The sequence below is a fragment of the Hyperolius riggenbachi genome, chromosome 10, assembly GCF_040937935.1.
Source record: "Hyperolius riggenbachi isolate aHypRig1 chromosome 10, aHypRig1.pri, whole genome shotgun sequence".
NCBI lineage: Eukaryota > Metazoa > Chordata > Amphibia > Anura > Hyperoliidae > Hyperolius > Hyperolius riggenbachi.
In genome coordinates, this window is record NC_090655.1 from 267,504,443 (window position 1) to 267,521,425 (window position 16,983).

General features: G+C 44.6%; 1 pseudogene; it reads left to right on the forward strand.

Moving 5' to 3' along the window:
- Positions 1 to 16,983, forward strand: part of LOC137537175 (uncharacterized) — a 78,938-nt pseudogene that overhangs the window by 20,987 nt on the left and 40,968 nt on the right.

Sequence of the window (16,983 nt, forward strand, 5' to 3'; positions counted from 1 at the left end):
CTTGGCTAACACGGTAAAGAAACTTTTTTGCTACTACCAAGTTCAAAGGATTTTTTTTTAAATAAAGCTAGAAGGACAGGAAGCACAATTTAGGGAAAGAGGCACCCTGGTAAATAGAAGCTTTTGTGTGCGCGGGGGGGGGGGGGGGGGGGGGAGGGGTATAGAAGCACAATTTATGGAGAGAGGCACCCTGGTAGATAGAAGCTTTTGTGTGTGTGGGGGGAGGGGTATAGAAGCACAATTTAGGGAGAGAGGCACCCTGGTAGATAGAAGCTTTTGTGTGTGTGTGTGTGGGGGGGGGGGGGGGTCTATAGAAGCACAATTTATGGAAAGAGGCACCCTGGTAGATAGAAGCTTTTGTGTGTGTGTGTGGGAAGGGGGGGGGGGGGGGTATAGAAGCACAATTTAGGGAGAGAGGCACCCTGGTAGATAGAAGCTTTTAAAAGCAGTTTAAAATCGAAAAAGGAATAAGGTAGCTTACCTCAATGGCGAAATCTTTGTAATAACATAAAATAAATCTTTTGTTATTACAAATATTTTGTTATTGAGGTAGGCTACCTTGTTCCTTTTTTCAACTTTAAATTGCTTTTAAAAGCTTCTATCTACCAGGGCAAATAAAGGGAGGGGGGACACCAAGAGCCCAATAGTGTGATATTGTATAGATGATAATTAATAATGAGTAATATAACAATTTAATACTCACAAACCAGGGTTACCATTAGGCAACCACTGTGAAGGCAGGTGGGGAGATTAACCTGACCCCGCTCAGGATTAAAAGTCGCTCTCTGTAGATGGGAAGAAGATGGGTACAACCCTCCACCAAGGGTGGACTTAGCAATATGTAGAAGCTTTCCAGAGGCGCCAATAGAATAAAAGTCACTTAAACGAGCTTAAAACCGATGGGGCAGTGGTGGGCCTATCCCATCCATGCAGACAAAGCAAAGGAAGGACTGTGGCATCAACAGTCAAACAACAATTTATTTATACTCCACAGTAAAAATAGGCAACGCGTTTCACGGGCTCAATCCCGCTTCATCAGGCCAATCAAAAAGGAGCATACAGCTTAACAGCATCAAAACCACCTCTGTCACATAGGCGCTCAGTGTGGTTTAGATGCTGTTAAGCTGTATGCTCCTTTTTGATTGGCCTGATGAAGCGGGATTGAGCCCGTGAAACGCGTTGCCTATTTTTACTGTGGAGTATAAATAAATTGTTGTTTGACTATTGATGCCACAGTCCTTCCTTTGTTTGCTTTGTCTGCATGGATGGGATAGGTCCACCACTGCCCCATCGGTTTTAAGCTCGTTTAAGTGACTTTTATTCTATTGGCGCCTCTGGAAAGCTTCTACATAATACTATCTACCAGGGCGCCTTTTCCCCCAAATTCTGCATCCTTGCATTAACAGCCAACTTGCACAGCGACGTGTGGCGGAGCAGAAGTCATGTAAGTCTATAGCAAAGCAAGAATTTTAAAATGAACGCCACAGGTTTAATGCTTTGCGCATGCGTGGAAGCGTATTTCTTATGCGCACGTTTTCCATTCCGCCACAAGAAGTGTGCGCTAGATATCATCACTTCCTGTATGGCATGCTGCCAGTCAGGGTTACTGATTATTAACGTGGTGATCCCCAAACCGATAACGCCAGTACACAGTGTGAAATCAGCCTCACAAGGAGGGTACTTCCAAATGTAGTGAGGGGTCAGGCCACAATAACTCATTACTCCAGACTCTCAGTATCCTCTGTTGCTCTCCCTTGTCATAGAGGACTCCTGGATCCAGCCAATCAGGGGCGATCTTCTGAGGCAGGGGCCGGTATGCCATCCTTCATTGGACAGTCTGAACTTGGAGGCGTGGCTTTTCAGCGGCCACTGTTACTGAATAATGGTCTGTCAGATAAAGTTATTGTATACACACAAATTAGCGCAGAAATGGATACTAATGCTGCCAAGGTGGGCTGGCTCCAAAGCCCAAATGTGTCAAGAACATAAGTCAGATGCCTCAGCGCAAAAGGAGGACACTTCAGGTGCAGACCAAGAAAAAGTAGCGACAGTACCTGTTCCTGTAGTGGTTCCACCTTAGATGAAAGTGCTCACACCGCACACAAACTGTGGTTATCTTGATGTATTTCCGACATCCATACGAGAGCCTGCCGCTGTGTCAGTAGCGCAGCTCCGCTCTGCGAGCATCAGACGAGAAGCAGCTGGACAGACCCCCCGGTCAGGTGATCGGCAATACTTCTGGATTTACTGCAGCACTTTAACCTCTTGAGGACCACAGGCTTAAACCCCCTAGTGACCAGGCGATTTTTTACGCAGTCATACAACTTAGCACCCAAATTAATTTTACTTCCTTTTCTTCTCACCAACAGAGCTTTCTATTGGTGGGATCTGATTGCTGCTGTGATCTGTTTTTTTTATTTTTTAATTTAAAAACAATTTTTTTTTAATTTTTACCCTCCCCCAAGATCCCACCATGTCAAACACCTCTCATCGGAATCAGCCTATGAGAAAGATCAGATTGTGAGCCTCTCCTGGGGACAGCTCAGTGACAAAGCAGTCCCCCATACAGTGCTGCAGTAGATCGCAGTGCTGCACACATGATTTTTGCAGTTTTTTTTCCTATTTGCAGCTTGCCAACTCTGATCGCGGCTGGCAGGCTGCTCGTGGCCGTCTCCCTGATCCTCCTGCAGGGAACGCACGCTTTCTGGAGCACTCATTCCCTGCTAATCTCATGATGAGTAAGATGACGCACCGGTGCATCCTGGAGGAACAAGAGAGCCACTCTGCGGCTGCCATCCTGTCCTGGGGACAGCTCAGTGACAGAGCTGTCCCCCATACAGTGCTGCAGTAGATCGCAGCACTGCACAAATTATTTTTGCTTTTTTGTTTTTTCCAATTTACAGCCTGCCAGCTCTGATCGCGGCTGGCAGGTTGTCCGTGGCTATCTCCCCATTCCTCCTGCAGGCATCGTGTCCTTGCGCTAGCACTCGATCTCTGCTAATCTAGCGATCAGCAAGATGACGCATCCTGGAGGAACAAGAGAGCCACTCTGCTGCTGCCATCCTGCGTTAGGTGGTCGCAGAGTCATTAAAATTGTGGCAGCAATGTGTGCAGCGATTTCTAGGGCGATTGCGCTCGCGTTTCCCAGCAATTGAAATTGCTGTATAGTAAACTGTACAGTGCTTCCGGTTAGCTATTTGCGTTTTTTTTTTTCAATAAACTTTATTATACTTATTTGGTGTCCGGATACCCTAAGTATAAATCGCCCCCAAAGTAGTATTTTGCAACACTGCTATAAACAACGCTGCATTTCCTGTGATTGCAATTAACCCTAATCACAATTGCAGTAGTGGGCTTTCCCTCACTCACTTTCATTGGTAAAGGGCTTTTGGGAATCGCCAGCGATTGTTGGCAATCCCAAAATGCTGCCAAAAACGCCCTGTTGGGTCCCGGCCCTTAAACTCCTTAATTAAAAGATTTATTAGGGGGGTAAAAAGGAAGTCAGTGGTGAAGAAACCTACTGAACCAGCATGGGATCTAAAGTTAGTTTTAATTTAATTATTGAGTTTAAATTTGATCAATTTTCTATTAAGGATTTAACATGCAAAACTGGTTCTTTGGTGGCAATAACCACAGCCAGACGTATTGGAGAAATTCGGGCTCTTAATATCAAACCACCTTTTATGTGGTTTCTGTAGGATAGGGTAAAAATTAGATAACCGCCCTCCTTTTCTTCGAAAGTTATGTCAGATTTCCTTTCCACAAAGAACAAGAAATTTTCATTTATTCCGTCCGTCCTGTTTAATAGAGATGGGCCGAACGGTTCGCCGGCGAACGGTTCCAGGCGAACTTTGGGGGTTCGCGTTCGCCTGCATCAGGCGAACTTTGGGGGTTCGCGTTCGCCTGCATCAGGCGAACTTTTGCGGAAGTTCGATTCGCCCTATAATGCTGTATTGAGCAAAATTTTTACCCTCCATTTCACTGTCAGCAGACATGTTATTGTCAAACACACTGCTTCCAGTGCTAGAGAACCTGCCCACCCTCCCTCCAAGCTAGGTCCTTTATACCATTTGACTAAGTTGTCTGCCTACACTAATTAGTTATGGGACAGCTGCTACACACTCTGCTAGGGAGATTTTAATTGCCCTCCTCCCTCCACCCTCTACCCTTCTACCTATTCAGAGGGCGTCTTCTGGCAGGGAATTATACTACTTTAAAAACCAGTATACATCATACCATAGCTGGGAATCGAACCCAGATCTCACTGTGTGGTGGGCAAGTCACCCTAAGCACTGTACCACTACAGTAGTAAGTGAAGCTAGCCTAAAATGTACCATTAATGCTCAATGCAATAGAACCATTAGGTTGCTTAAAGGAGAACTGTAGTGAGAGGTATATGGAGGCTGCCATATTGATTTCCTTTTAAGCTATACCAGTTGCCTGGCAGCCCTGCTGATCTATTTGGCTGCAGTAATAATAATAATCCAAACATTTGTATAGCGCTTTTCTCCTGTCGGACTCAAAGCGCTCAAGAGCTGCAGCCACAGGGACGCGCTCAAGAGGCCACCCTGCAGTGTTAGGGAGTCTTGCCTTGAACTCCTTACTGAATAGGTACTTGACCTAGCCAGGATTTGAACCCTGGTCTCCCATGTCAAAGGCAGAGCCCTTAACCAGTACACTATCCAGCCACTGTAGTGTGAATCACACCAGAAACAAGCATGCAGCTAATCTTGTCAGATCTTACAAAAATGTCAAACACCAGATCTGCTGCATGCTTGTTCAGGGTCTAGGGCTAAAAGTATTGGAGGCAGAGGATCTGCAGGATAGCCAGGTAACTGGTATTGCTTACAAGGAAATCAATATGGTAGCCTCCATATACCTTTCACTACAGTTCTCCTTTAAAGGGAACCTTAACTGAGAGTGATATGGCTGTTTCCTGTAAACAATACCAGTAGCCTGGCAGTCCAGCTGATCTTTGTGACTGCAATAGTGGCTGAATCACACCCTGAAACAAGCATGCAGCTAATCCAGTCTGACTTCAGTCAGAGCACCTGATCTGCATGCTTGTTCAGGGGCTGTGGCTAAAAGTATTAGAGACACAGGATCAGCAGGCGATTCAGGCAACTGGTATTATTTTAAAAGGAAAAATCCATATCCTTCTCCGTTTAGGTTCCCGTTAAGGATTTGTAGCATAAAAGCCAACTCACATTGGCTGGGATTTGAACCTGGGTCTCACTGTATGGTGGACAAGCACACTATCCACTATACCAACTGAAGCTGAAGCTATACCAGTTGCCTGAAGGATTTTCCAGGGCCAGCTGTGGCAGAACGGAGAGGCAGAGAGGACAGCATGGGAGGGATCAGGCCGGAGGGGGCTGGAGGTAGTCCCAGGTATGTATGTGTTTTGTAATCGCCCCCTCTCAGGTACACTTTAAAGTGCTGTCAGCAGTGGTCCCTCTCTGAGAGGAGGTAATATTTACTTCTCCTGATGGACCTGTCATGGATGCAAGTGGAAGCCAATAATTACTCTTACTGGTAATTTGTTTTCCACGTAGTCCAACACGACAGGTGGATATACCCACCCTAATTATGTTAAGTATCCTACTGAAACAAGGTAATATTTTATTATGCACTGAGGTTAGAGAGTAGGAGGTGGTATTTATGTCTGTAACCATTACAGGCCACACCCACCACCACCTCCTCTACTACCAGCTCTACCAGTACCAGGCCACCCCCACCACCCCCTCCTCTACTACCAGCACCAGGCCACACCCACCACCTCTTCCTCTACTACCAGCACCAAACCACACCCACTACCTCCTCCTCTACTACCAGCACCAAACCACACCCACTACCTCCTCCTCTACTACTACCTCTACCAGCACCAGGCCACACCCACCACTCCTCTACTACCAGCACCAAACCACACCCACTACCTCCTCCTCTACTACTACCTCTACCAGCACCAGGCCACACCCACCACTCCTCTACTACCAGCACCAGGCCACACCCACCACCTCCTCCTCTATTACCAGCTCTACTAGCACCAGGCCATACATCTCCTGCTATTGCCCCAGGCAGGGGGATCTTATGAATGCCTGGATAAATCTACTGTGACCATCTGAGACACCTGAATCACTGGGCCATATCAACTGACAATGGCTTAAATGAATGGCACATGATTATCTGGGTTCCTTTGTTGCTACTGGTGGTGATGGTGAGGCATATCTGGGCAGTGGTGACCCCATACAATTTTGGGGGAATGGTCCTGACATCTGCCCACAATTGGAACAGCATGTCATTCAAGTTCTTTCTTGCCCAACATCCAGTGATCTGTCTGCAGTCCCTTCAGTGCTGCATGTGGTGTGGTCACAGGAAATCAACCACGTCTGTCAACAGATAAGGTCAATCACCTCACTTTGTTTTCAAAAATGAATGAGAGGTGGGTTAGTAACTACCAGCCTGCCACTGCTGATGTCACAGACTGATAGCAGAAAGATGCCAATTCATGCTGCTTCAGTTACCCCAGACACTGGCTGCCACCACAATAATACAAAAGATCAGAGCCAAGAATACAAAACAATAATGGCTCCCATGGAGAAACAGGAATATTAACAAAAAGAAGAAAACAAAGCTTCCATATTCAGCTCACAGAATACTAATAACACCCCATAGGTAGCCTATTATATTTCAATTTTATCGAGGGAACATATTCCAAAACATGAAAACAAATTAAAACTTTAAAATCATTTATTTTTCTGTCCATCGAATGTCATCAAACAACCTCAGATTCACCACCAAATTAGTGCCCCCTCAGTGGTAAATCTGTACCTTGGGTGGTGGGAGCAGGATGATGTTTGGTGCCAAGAGACCACCACATTTTGGGGTGGTACCGGATCATCGAGGACTTGTTCATCTTATAGATATGTATATATATGCAACCTACCATTGAGGTCAGGAGTACTGTTGTTAGGAACCTGCCTGATGCGCACTGTTCTGCTGGAGATCAAGCCGAGGCCTCTACTTCCGGGTCTCACCAGTCATTCCCTGTTGTTGATGCGCCTGCTGTGAATCGATGCGCGCATATTGCTGGATGGCTGTTGTGCTCCTCTTGCCTGCATTACCACCTTAGACGGCAGCAGAGATAGCGTAACTGGCTGTGTCTTTGTTGTTGTTGAGTCAGCTGACACTCCAGTCAGCTGACAGGCTTGCAGCACTGTGTGTCAGCTGATCTCTCCTGTCAGCTGACAGACAGGAATGTTGCTGGTCTGTGATTGCTTCTGAATACATGTGGCAGCCCACTGATTGGATGCTTAGTGTATTTAAACCTGCTCAGACATGGGCTTAAATTCGGCTAAGGGTGATCTGGATAGTAGCTAACCAGATTCACCAGGTAATGCTGTGCGGTGGGGGGGGGGGGGGGGGTCAATCTCACCTGTCTGACGTCTTCTCAGGTATGTCCCTTGGCGCCTTTCACGAATCGCTCCACTCGGCGGTCACATGACTAGAAACACTTAGGGCCTGTTTCCACTACACGCAGATTCTGCATGCAGAAAACTGACTCCAATGAATGTTTATGGGCCTGTTTCCACTGAACGCGATTTTTCTGATGCAGATTTCCCATAGGCATTCATTGGAGTCAGTTTTCTGCATGCAGAATCTGCGTGTAGTGGAAACAGGCCCTTAGTCCTTCAACACGGAAGGAGGAAGTGTTTGTAGTCATGTGACCGCCGAGTGGAGCGCATCGTGGGAGGCGCCGAGGGACATACCTAAGAAGATGTCAGACAGGTGAGATTGACCCCCGCCCCCCCGCACAGCATTACCGGGTGAATCCAGATAGCTACAATCCAGATCACCCTTAGCCGAATTTAAGCCGATGCCTGCTAATGAGTGCGCGTTGACATTGCCCGTGATAGCATTAGCCAGGGTTGCTCACCAGGACCTCGTGATCACAGATTTCCCATGATCACAAGCATTTTTTGGCTTCGAATTTGGAAAAATTCCGAATCCGTGATCAATACAGAACACAGAATTCGGATTTGCATGCATTTGTGATTAACGCGAATTCGGTCGTGATGATGGCAAAAATCTGTGATCACGAATTCGCATTGCGCAAGTGCGGTAACCATTGGATGATGTCGTTGGGCCCCAGCCGCAATGTTTTTCATCAAAATGTTTTTTTTTAATTATACCACCACACGTAATTAATGGTGGTTTTTCTTTTTAAAAAATGATGCTTTTTGCATCATTTGCCCTAAAAGAAGTTTTGGCAGCAATTTAAAGGCCATTCGTGATTACGAATCGTGATTCCGGATTCCGCCGTAATCACGAGGCGAATGTGAATTCAAATTGGTTCGTGTGGTCGTGATTATGACCGAATCTGAATTGTCACAAACCTGAATTTGCAGCAACTCAAATAGTAAAAGGGGGTATTCCAGCAACCCTGGCGTTAGCTGTGGCTAGTTGCTGGGTGCTCTCTGCTAATATTATTGATACTCTGGATTTGCCCTCTGCCTGTTATCGACCATTCTTGCCTGTTGCCTGGACCGACCACTGCTTGCTTCTGACTTCCCTTGTCTGCCGCCTGAATTGACCTTTGGATTGCCTAGTGACCTGAGTCTTCCTTACCCCTCGTGCCTCGTTTAATCTGATTGCATGTGTATGACCTGGACTGTTACTGGACTTCCTTTCCATCTCCTGTTTGGCTTTGGGGAGGTATTTGTGTATGTTCATCTCCTATATTTTGCAACTTCCATGCCTGGGTGTAACCAAAGTCAGACAGATGTTATTCCTCACCTCCCGTTAAAGCGGGGACACACACGCCACATAGAGTGAAGAAGGTGGAGTTAGATTGGGGCATAGCAGCTGAGCTGTGGACAGATAAGTTACCAAGCCTGACAATTGTCAATCAAGGAATATTCAAAATCAGAGACTAGATCAATTGTAAGACATCTGTAAGTATCATGTTGGAAAAATATGTTGAGCAAACGAGAAATCGGTGTATGGCCCGCTTATAAAAACATGTATCAACAGTGAATCTTGCAGAAAAAAGACTTGGAACAAGGGGAGTCAGTCACAGCAATAGCAGCACATGCATTGTTTCACATAAGAGTTCCCTGAAAGGTGGTTTACACCACATCAGGCAGGATATTGGAGGAGGAGACATTACCAGCAAACTACTCAAAGCTGAAGGGAAAGGGATCCATGGGGTACAAAGTAGTAGTCCATTGGGACTTAATGAGGAATACAGCTTTGAGTGCTTCCTTCCCAGACAAGCAAAGATTGCCTAAGATGGTTCTGATGTGATCTGGTGGCAAATTTACATTTCCAGCATCATATTCTTAGCTTTATGTAACATTGTTCTTGTCTTCCCTTTCCTTCTGCTTGTTCATGCATGTGTATGCATTCATGTGTATGTATGCTTGTGTATGCATGCGTGTGTATAGAATTTAAATGTCAGCTCTCATCTCGCTTTCCTTGTGCTTGTTCATACCTATTTACTGGGACTGGGATATACGTGCGTATTTGTATGTATGCATGTGTGTGTATGGCATCCAAATGGCAGCTCTACGTCTCCAGTTTGGGGAATAATAATAATAGTTAAAACAACAATTATTGCCTCCTCCAATGAACTTCCCCTGACTGCCCCCCACATCACCCAATGCCATACACACCTGCAAGACTTCTCAAGAGCTGCTCCAACACCATGGAACGCCCTAAAACTCCAACACTATGGTTCCCTACCTCTCGTGTCACTACCTCTCCCTCTAGATTGTAAGCCTATGGGCAAGGTCGTCCTGCTTATGTCTCCTATCTGATTACACACCTCCATTACTGTACACACATCCTATGGATCTGAGTGAACTTGCCTTGCCTAATCTCTATGCTCCCATCCAGTGACTAAGCATTAACTTGTACTCCTATTGTGCTGCGTGATCTGGTTTGCATGTGTTCCTGTATTGTCTTATTGCTGTATGTCGCTCCTAAATATTGTCTGTAACCTTAAAGCGGATCCGAGATGAAAAACTAACTATAACAAGTAACTTGTCTATATATTTTATCTAAAGTTTAGATAGTTTACACAGCAAATATAGCTGCAAACAGCTTTAATAGAAAATGGTTATTTCTTCCTGTGATACAATGACAGCAGCCATGTTGTTTGTAAAGATTACACAGAGGCAGGCTTATCTGTATCTTGATCACTAAGCCTGTGAAAAAAACCTAATCTCCCCTCCTCCTCCCTTCTGCCTCTGAAATCAATGGCTAGTAACACCTCCTCCTCCTGCCCAGATTGAGCTCCCATGAGCCCTTGCTACTGCCAAGGCTCTCTGAACCTGTGGGCGTGGTTTATTTAGTTTATAGGGAATTAGAGTTTTAAAACAAAAACAAAAAGGTATTTGGCTTGAGGAATGCCCTATAAACAATAGGAAAGGAACACAATTATGCAATGAGTAAAAGTTCACCTCGGATCCACTTTAACTAATGTCCAGTGCTGCATAATAAGGTGGCGGCGGTGAGAGACCTTAGCCCATTATTAAACTGGCTAAGGTCCCTAGTAAATAAATAAATTGGCAGAGGTACAGATTAACCAGCAATAATGCAGTTGATTCCACAAACAAAAACTGCAGTTAGTCTATTCAACACTAGATGGCGATCGCACACACAGGAAGTGATGTACCACAGCAGGAAGAGAAGTTGCAGGAAGTTTGTGATAACACGCGGCTGGAAGAGGTGATTGTGTGACTCTTGTTATATATTGGGCAGAGCAGAGGTCAGTGTGAACATACTTGTTATATATTGGGCAGAGCAGAGGTCGGGGTGGAGATACTTGTTATATATTGGGCAGAGCAGAGGTCGGGGTGGACATACTTGTCATATATTGAGCAGCACAGAGGTGGGGGTGGACATATTTGTTATATATTGAGAAGATTAAGGCTGCAGCTGGAGAGGGTTGGGTAGTCTCTGCTGCTTTGGTCCTGGTATTGGCACTGTCCCAGTTGGGAGGTTTGTTGCTACAGCTCTTGGAGGGTTTGGGGTCAGTAGGTGATGGACAGGTGGGCTCAGGTATGGTCAGGATATGGAGCTGCAGTCCCATCTGCGTACGAGAGGATTTGCCGTCGGAGACTTGGGCTCAGGATACAGCCGGTATGGCGTATCCTGCTGTCCCGGCGACGTTAGATACTATTCACCCTCTAGGTCCACATGGATAGTGGGGAATGAAATAATTCGGCTTCCAGCAATTGCTGGAGGACGAATTATAGTGTTTTATAAGTAAGTTCAGCTCCGTCTTCTGAGGGCGCTGAAGTTACTCACTGCTGCGACCAAATCTCCTGCGCTGGATTGCCAGTGTTCAGTCCCATCTGCCTAGTTCATCAGGTGCCAGAGCCATAAGTAATGATAATTTATAGCTAATTAGCTGCAGGCCTCTGCTATCTCCCTCTGTCTCCAGCTGTTCTCTCCTCACATCCTCATCCATCTACCGCAGCCGACACTGCTGTATCCTCCCAGGAATGTGTGCATGGAGAGAAGGAGAGAAGCACCAGATGATGAGCAAGGCACACTGGAGGAGAGGACTGTGGTGCTGAATGTGCAGATACCACAGCTTATGGGATATTATCACCCCTAGCAAATTATGTGCTTTTCTGTGCTCTCTTTCTTACTGCTATAATTTGTTGTTCTTTTTAGAACTAATATCTGAGCTCAAAGAACAAGAGACGTATGTGAGGACTAATCAGCAGTCTATGGAGGAGGGTGACATGATGAGGACAATTAAGAAGGAAGAAGAAGAGACATATGTGAGGAGTGATCAGCAGTCTATGGAGGAGGGTGACTTGATGGGGACAAATAAAGAGGAAGAAGAGGAGACGTATGTGAGGAGTGATCAGCAGTCTATGGAGGAGGGTGACATGATGAGGACAATTAAGAAGGAAGAAGAAGAGACGTATGTGAGGAGTGATCAGCGGTCTATTGAGGAGGGTGACATGATGGGGACAATTAAGAAGGAAGAAGAGGAGACTTATGTGAGGAGTAATCAGCAGTCTATTGAGGAGGGTGACATAATGAGGACAATTAAGAAGGAAGAAGAGGAGACCTATGTGAGGAGTGATCAGCAGTCTATGGAGGAGGGTGACATGATGAGGACAATTAAGAAGGAAGAAAAAGAGACGTATGTGAGGAGTGATCAGCAGTCTATTGAGGAGGGTGACATGATGGGGACAATTAAGAAGGAAGAAGAGGAGACTTATGTGAGGAGTGATCAGCAGTCTATTGAGGAGGGAGACATGATGAGGACAATTAAGAAGGAAGAAGAAGAGACGTATGTGAGGAGTGATCAGCAGTCTATGGAGGAGGGAGACATGATGAGGACAATTAAGAAGGAAGAAGAAGAGACATATGTGAGGAGTGATCAGCAGTCTATGGAGGAGGGAGACATGATGAGGACAATTAAGAAGGAAGAAGAAGAGACGTATGTGAGGAGTGATCAGCAGTCTATGGAGGAGGGAGACATGATGAGGACATCTAAGAAGGAAGACGTTATTACAAGGATGCGTGTCGGTGAGTGATAAACATTAGATATACAAAATACTTATGCTAAATATATATATAGAACCCACTCCCGTGCCACCTCTCTGCACATCCCTTGGTGTTCTCTGGCCTCTTTTCCACTATAATAAACCTGTTACATTAATGGGTGCTAGAATGTACTCCTGTGTGTCCCCCCACCCCACCCCCCTCTCCATATCCCCGCTCAACTCATCACCTCTGACTCTTCACTGCATCCAAAAATTACAGATGAACACAGAAAATGCGATGACAGTGCACAACAAAGCCCGCAAAATCATGAGGACAAGCGTGCTCCCTGCCTGAGTCTCTAGAAGGGTGTATGCTGGGGGGGTGTTCTGTAAGACGCATGGCCACTTGAGCTGTGGACAAATTATGACAAGTGTGCTCCCTGCCTGAGTCTCTAGAGGGGTGTAAGCTGGGGTGGGAGGGGGGTGTTCTGTAAGAAATCTCTGAGACAGCTTTCTGTATCCTTCCCCTAAACCATGATGGTGAACAATCTTTGTCTTCAGGTCATTTGAGAGTTGTTTTGAGACCCCCATGTTGCTACTCTTCAGAGAAAATTAAAAGAGGAGGAAAACTTACAATTGACCCCCTTAAATACTCTTTCTGATAACTGGATTTACCTGTATGTGTAGGTCAGGGGTCACTGAGCTTAGCAAGCCAATTTGAGTTCCAATAATTAGTTCTAAAGGTTTTGGAATCAATAAAAATCACAACAGTACCCACATTTATGCACCTGCCTAATTTTATTTAAACAAATATTGCACACTTAATTTTACTTCTCAAATATTACTGCGTGTGTCTCCTATATGATATATTTAACTGACATTTTTTGTCGTTACAACCAACAAATCATGACGATTAACAAGGTTGCCGAAACTTTCACATCCCACTGTATGTAATGCTTAAGTCATGAGTGCCACTATGACTATATATAATGTAAGAGAATGTTGTGCCCACCCTTCAACACTGGGTGATGGTGTGAGTCTATAGCCCAGAACATTATTCTTCATGAAGGCTATATGCCTCTGGGTTTCCCTTCCCCCTTCTGGGCTCTGAAGTTATATTTTACTGTTACACGTTAGTAATTAGTTTAACTGCCTAAGATAAGTTTCCTCCTCCCAGTACTGACTGGGTGTTGCTGGGCAGTGGACCTCAGCTGTTCGTCCGTGTATATATTTACACATCAGTAAGTTAGTTAGTAGCCTTTCTCTTAGCGGATAGTGAAGAGTAGGCGGGGGTTTGGGTAATAAGCTACTCTACGAGTCGGTAGACGTAGAAGGGTGGGAGTTGAGGGATAAGGGAGTTCGGTAGGTCACGGTTCATAACCGCTTAAAGGAATATTATTAAAGTATCTCAAATTTCTGGAAGCAGCATTAATCAATATGGCAATATGAGTCAGAACGAACACAGCATATGCTTCTGCTGTGCAGTGTGTCTTTTTTTAATATACCTTGCAGACAGCGTCCCCTGAACAAACTGACGGCGACGGGTTATTGGGGCAGACCATTATGCTAGAGGTGATGCCTCTTGCCGAGTGCAGCTGTGGACTATACTGTTTTATGCTCCCCAACATCAGTGCAAGTTATCCAGCATGTTACTATGAGGAGGGAGAGACAACAGCTCTCCCTCCCTCTCACTCCAAGTCTGCCCGGCCAATAACACCATGCTTACTTGTCCCCTTCTGCTTGCGTGTGAAGAGAATCGTCAGAAGTTTCCCTTCACACTAGTGAAGCCCGGTTCATGAGGGATTGGCTCATTTGAGCCGGTTCTTTCCTGTGAGTCGAGTGATCCGACTCATCACACTGAACCGAATCAGTTCAGTGAATGAGAAAGACACTGAACCGAATCAGTCCAGTGGATGAGAAAGGAATCCTTTCTCTCATCCACTGGACTGATTCGGTTCAGTGTCTTTCTCATTCACTGAACTGATTCGGTTCAGTGTGATGAGTCGGATCACTCGACTCACAGGAAAGAACCGGCTCAAATGAGCCAATCCCTCATGAACCGGGCTTCACTAGTGTGAAGGGAAACTTCTGACGATTCTCTTCACACGCAAGCAGAAGGGGACAAGTAAGCATGGTGTTATTGGCCGGGCAGACTTGGAGTGAGAGGGAGGGAGAGCTGTTGTCTCTCCCTCCTCATAGTAACATGCTGGATAACTTGCACTGATGTTGGGGAGCATAAAACAGTATAGTCCACAGCTGCACTCGGCAAGAGGCATCACCTCTAGCATAATGGTCTGCCCCAATAACCCGTCGCCGTCAGTTTGTTCAGGGGACGCTGTCTGCAAGGTATATTAAAAAAAGACACACTGCACAGCAGAAGCATATGCTGTGTTCGTTCTGACTCATATTGCCATATTGATTAATGCTGCTTCCAGAAATTTGAGATACTTAAATAGTATTCCTTTAAGATAATAATGTTTATTTCTAATATTTTGCTCTTCTTTCCAACTTTTCTTTCTACCTTTGCCCTCTCTTGGGCACAACTGCTTACGAATTGTGTTACATGTATAAATATTTTACAACTTCTGATGCCATGGCAACTGCACGACAGGTAGATCTACCATCCAGCTCGACCTGCGTTTCATGGAATGTTCCAGGTCTCAACTCCAAATTTAGGAGAGCTTTAGTTTTTAACTTCTTAAAAAAATATCATCCTCATATCTGCATTTTACAGGACACTCACTTAATCGGTAGAACTATAATGGCCTTAAAAAAACCATGGGTGGGGCATTACTTTTACTCTACATATTCTACTCATTCTAGAGGGGTTAGTATCCTATTAAATAAATCCTTACACATGACAATACAGCAAGTCAAGCTGGATTCCTTCGGCAGATCTGTATTAATACAAGCAATTCTTTTTGGGGCCCCCTTCATTATAATTGGTTTATACCTGCCACCCACTGGAAGCATTGAGCATTTAAATGACCTCATTACCATAATTACTCAATTACCACCCGCCAAAATCCTATGGGCTGGAGACTTTAATGTAGCTCCCAACCACTGAGAGACTGACCTATACTGGACCAGAAAGATCCAACCTAGCTGCATGGGCATAAACACATTCTTTAACCACTTTAAGCCCTCAGTCATTTTCACTTTATGCATTCGAGCAATTTTCACCTCCCATTCATTAACCTATAACTTTATCACTACTTATCACAATGAACTGATCTATATCATGTTTTTTCCGTCACCAATCAGGCTTTCTTTGGGTGGTACATTTTGCTAAGAGCTACCTTACTGTAAATGCATTTTAACAGTAAGAATAAGAAAAAAACTGAAAAAAATCATTATTAGTTTTCGGCCATTATAGTTTTAAAATAATACATGCCTCCCTAATTAAAAACCACGTATTGTATTTGCCCATTTCTCCCGGTTATTACACCATTTAAATTATGTCCGTATCACAATGCATGGTGACAATATTTTAGTTGGAAATAAAAGTGCATTTTTTCCATTTTGCATCCATCACTATTTACAAGCTTATATTTAAAAAAAAAAATAGAAATATTTCATCTTTGCATGGATATTTAACCACTTTACCCCCGCCCGTACGAATTTCTCCGTCCCTTTTTCCAGCCTTTCACCCCCAGGGACGGAGAAATCCGTACTTTCCGCGCTCCCGCTCGCTCTAGCGCGCATTCCCGCGGGTAAACACGCCGCCGGCCGCTCGCCCGGAGATCAATGAATGGGAAAATCCATTCCCGTTCATTGATCTAAGCCCCGCAATGATCCGCTGCTTCTCCGCTAAGCAGCGCGATCATTGTGGAAAAAAACCCGTTACCAGCCTCCTAGTACTTCCTCCAAGCGTCCGGAAGGACGCTTGGAGGTCGCATTAAACAAAAAGTTACTGTTGCCATCTTGTGGCCAAATAGTAAAACTACACCCTAAAGCATTTTTCCCATACAAATAGATTAATTATACACAAAAAATTAACTCATTACCTCCCACACTCTCCAATTTTTTTATTTTTTTTTTGTAATTAAAAAAAATTAAAAAATTTACAATTAAAAAAAATACATAAATAGTTACCTTAGGGACTGAACTTTTTAAATATTTATGTCAGGAGGGTACAACACTGTTACTTTATAAACTATGGGCTTGTAATTAGGGATGGACGCAAAACTGAAAAAAAGGCACCTTTATTTCCAAATAAAATAATGGCGCCAAACATTGTGATAGGGACATAATTTAAACGGTTTTATAAGCGGGACAAATGGGCAAATACATTTCATGGGTTTTAATTACAGTAGCATGCATTATTTAAAAACTATAATGGCCGAAAACTGAAAAATAATGAATTTTTTCCCACATTTTTCCTATTTTCCCATTAAAACATATTTAGAATAAAATAATTCTTGGCATAATGTCCCACCTAATGAAAGCCTAATTGGTGGCGGAAAAAACA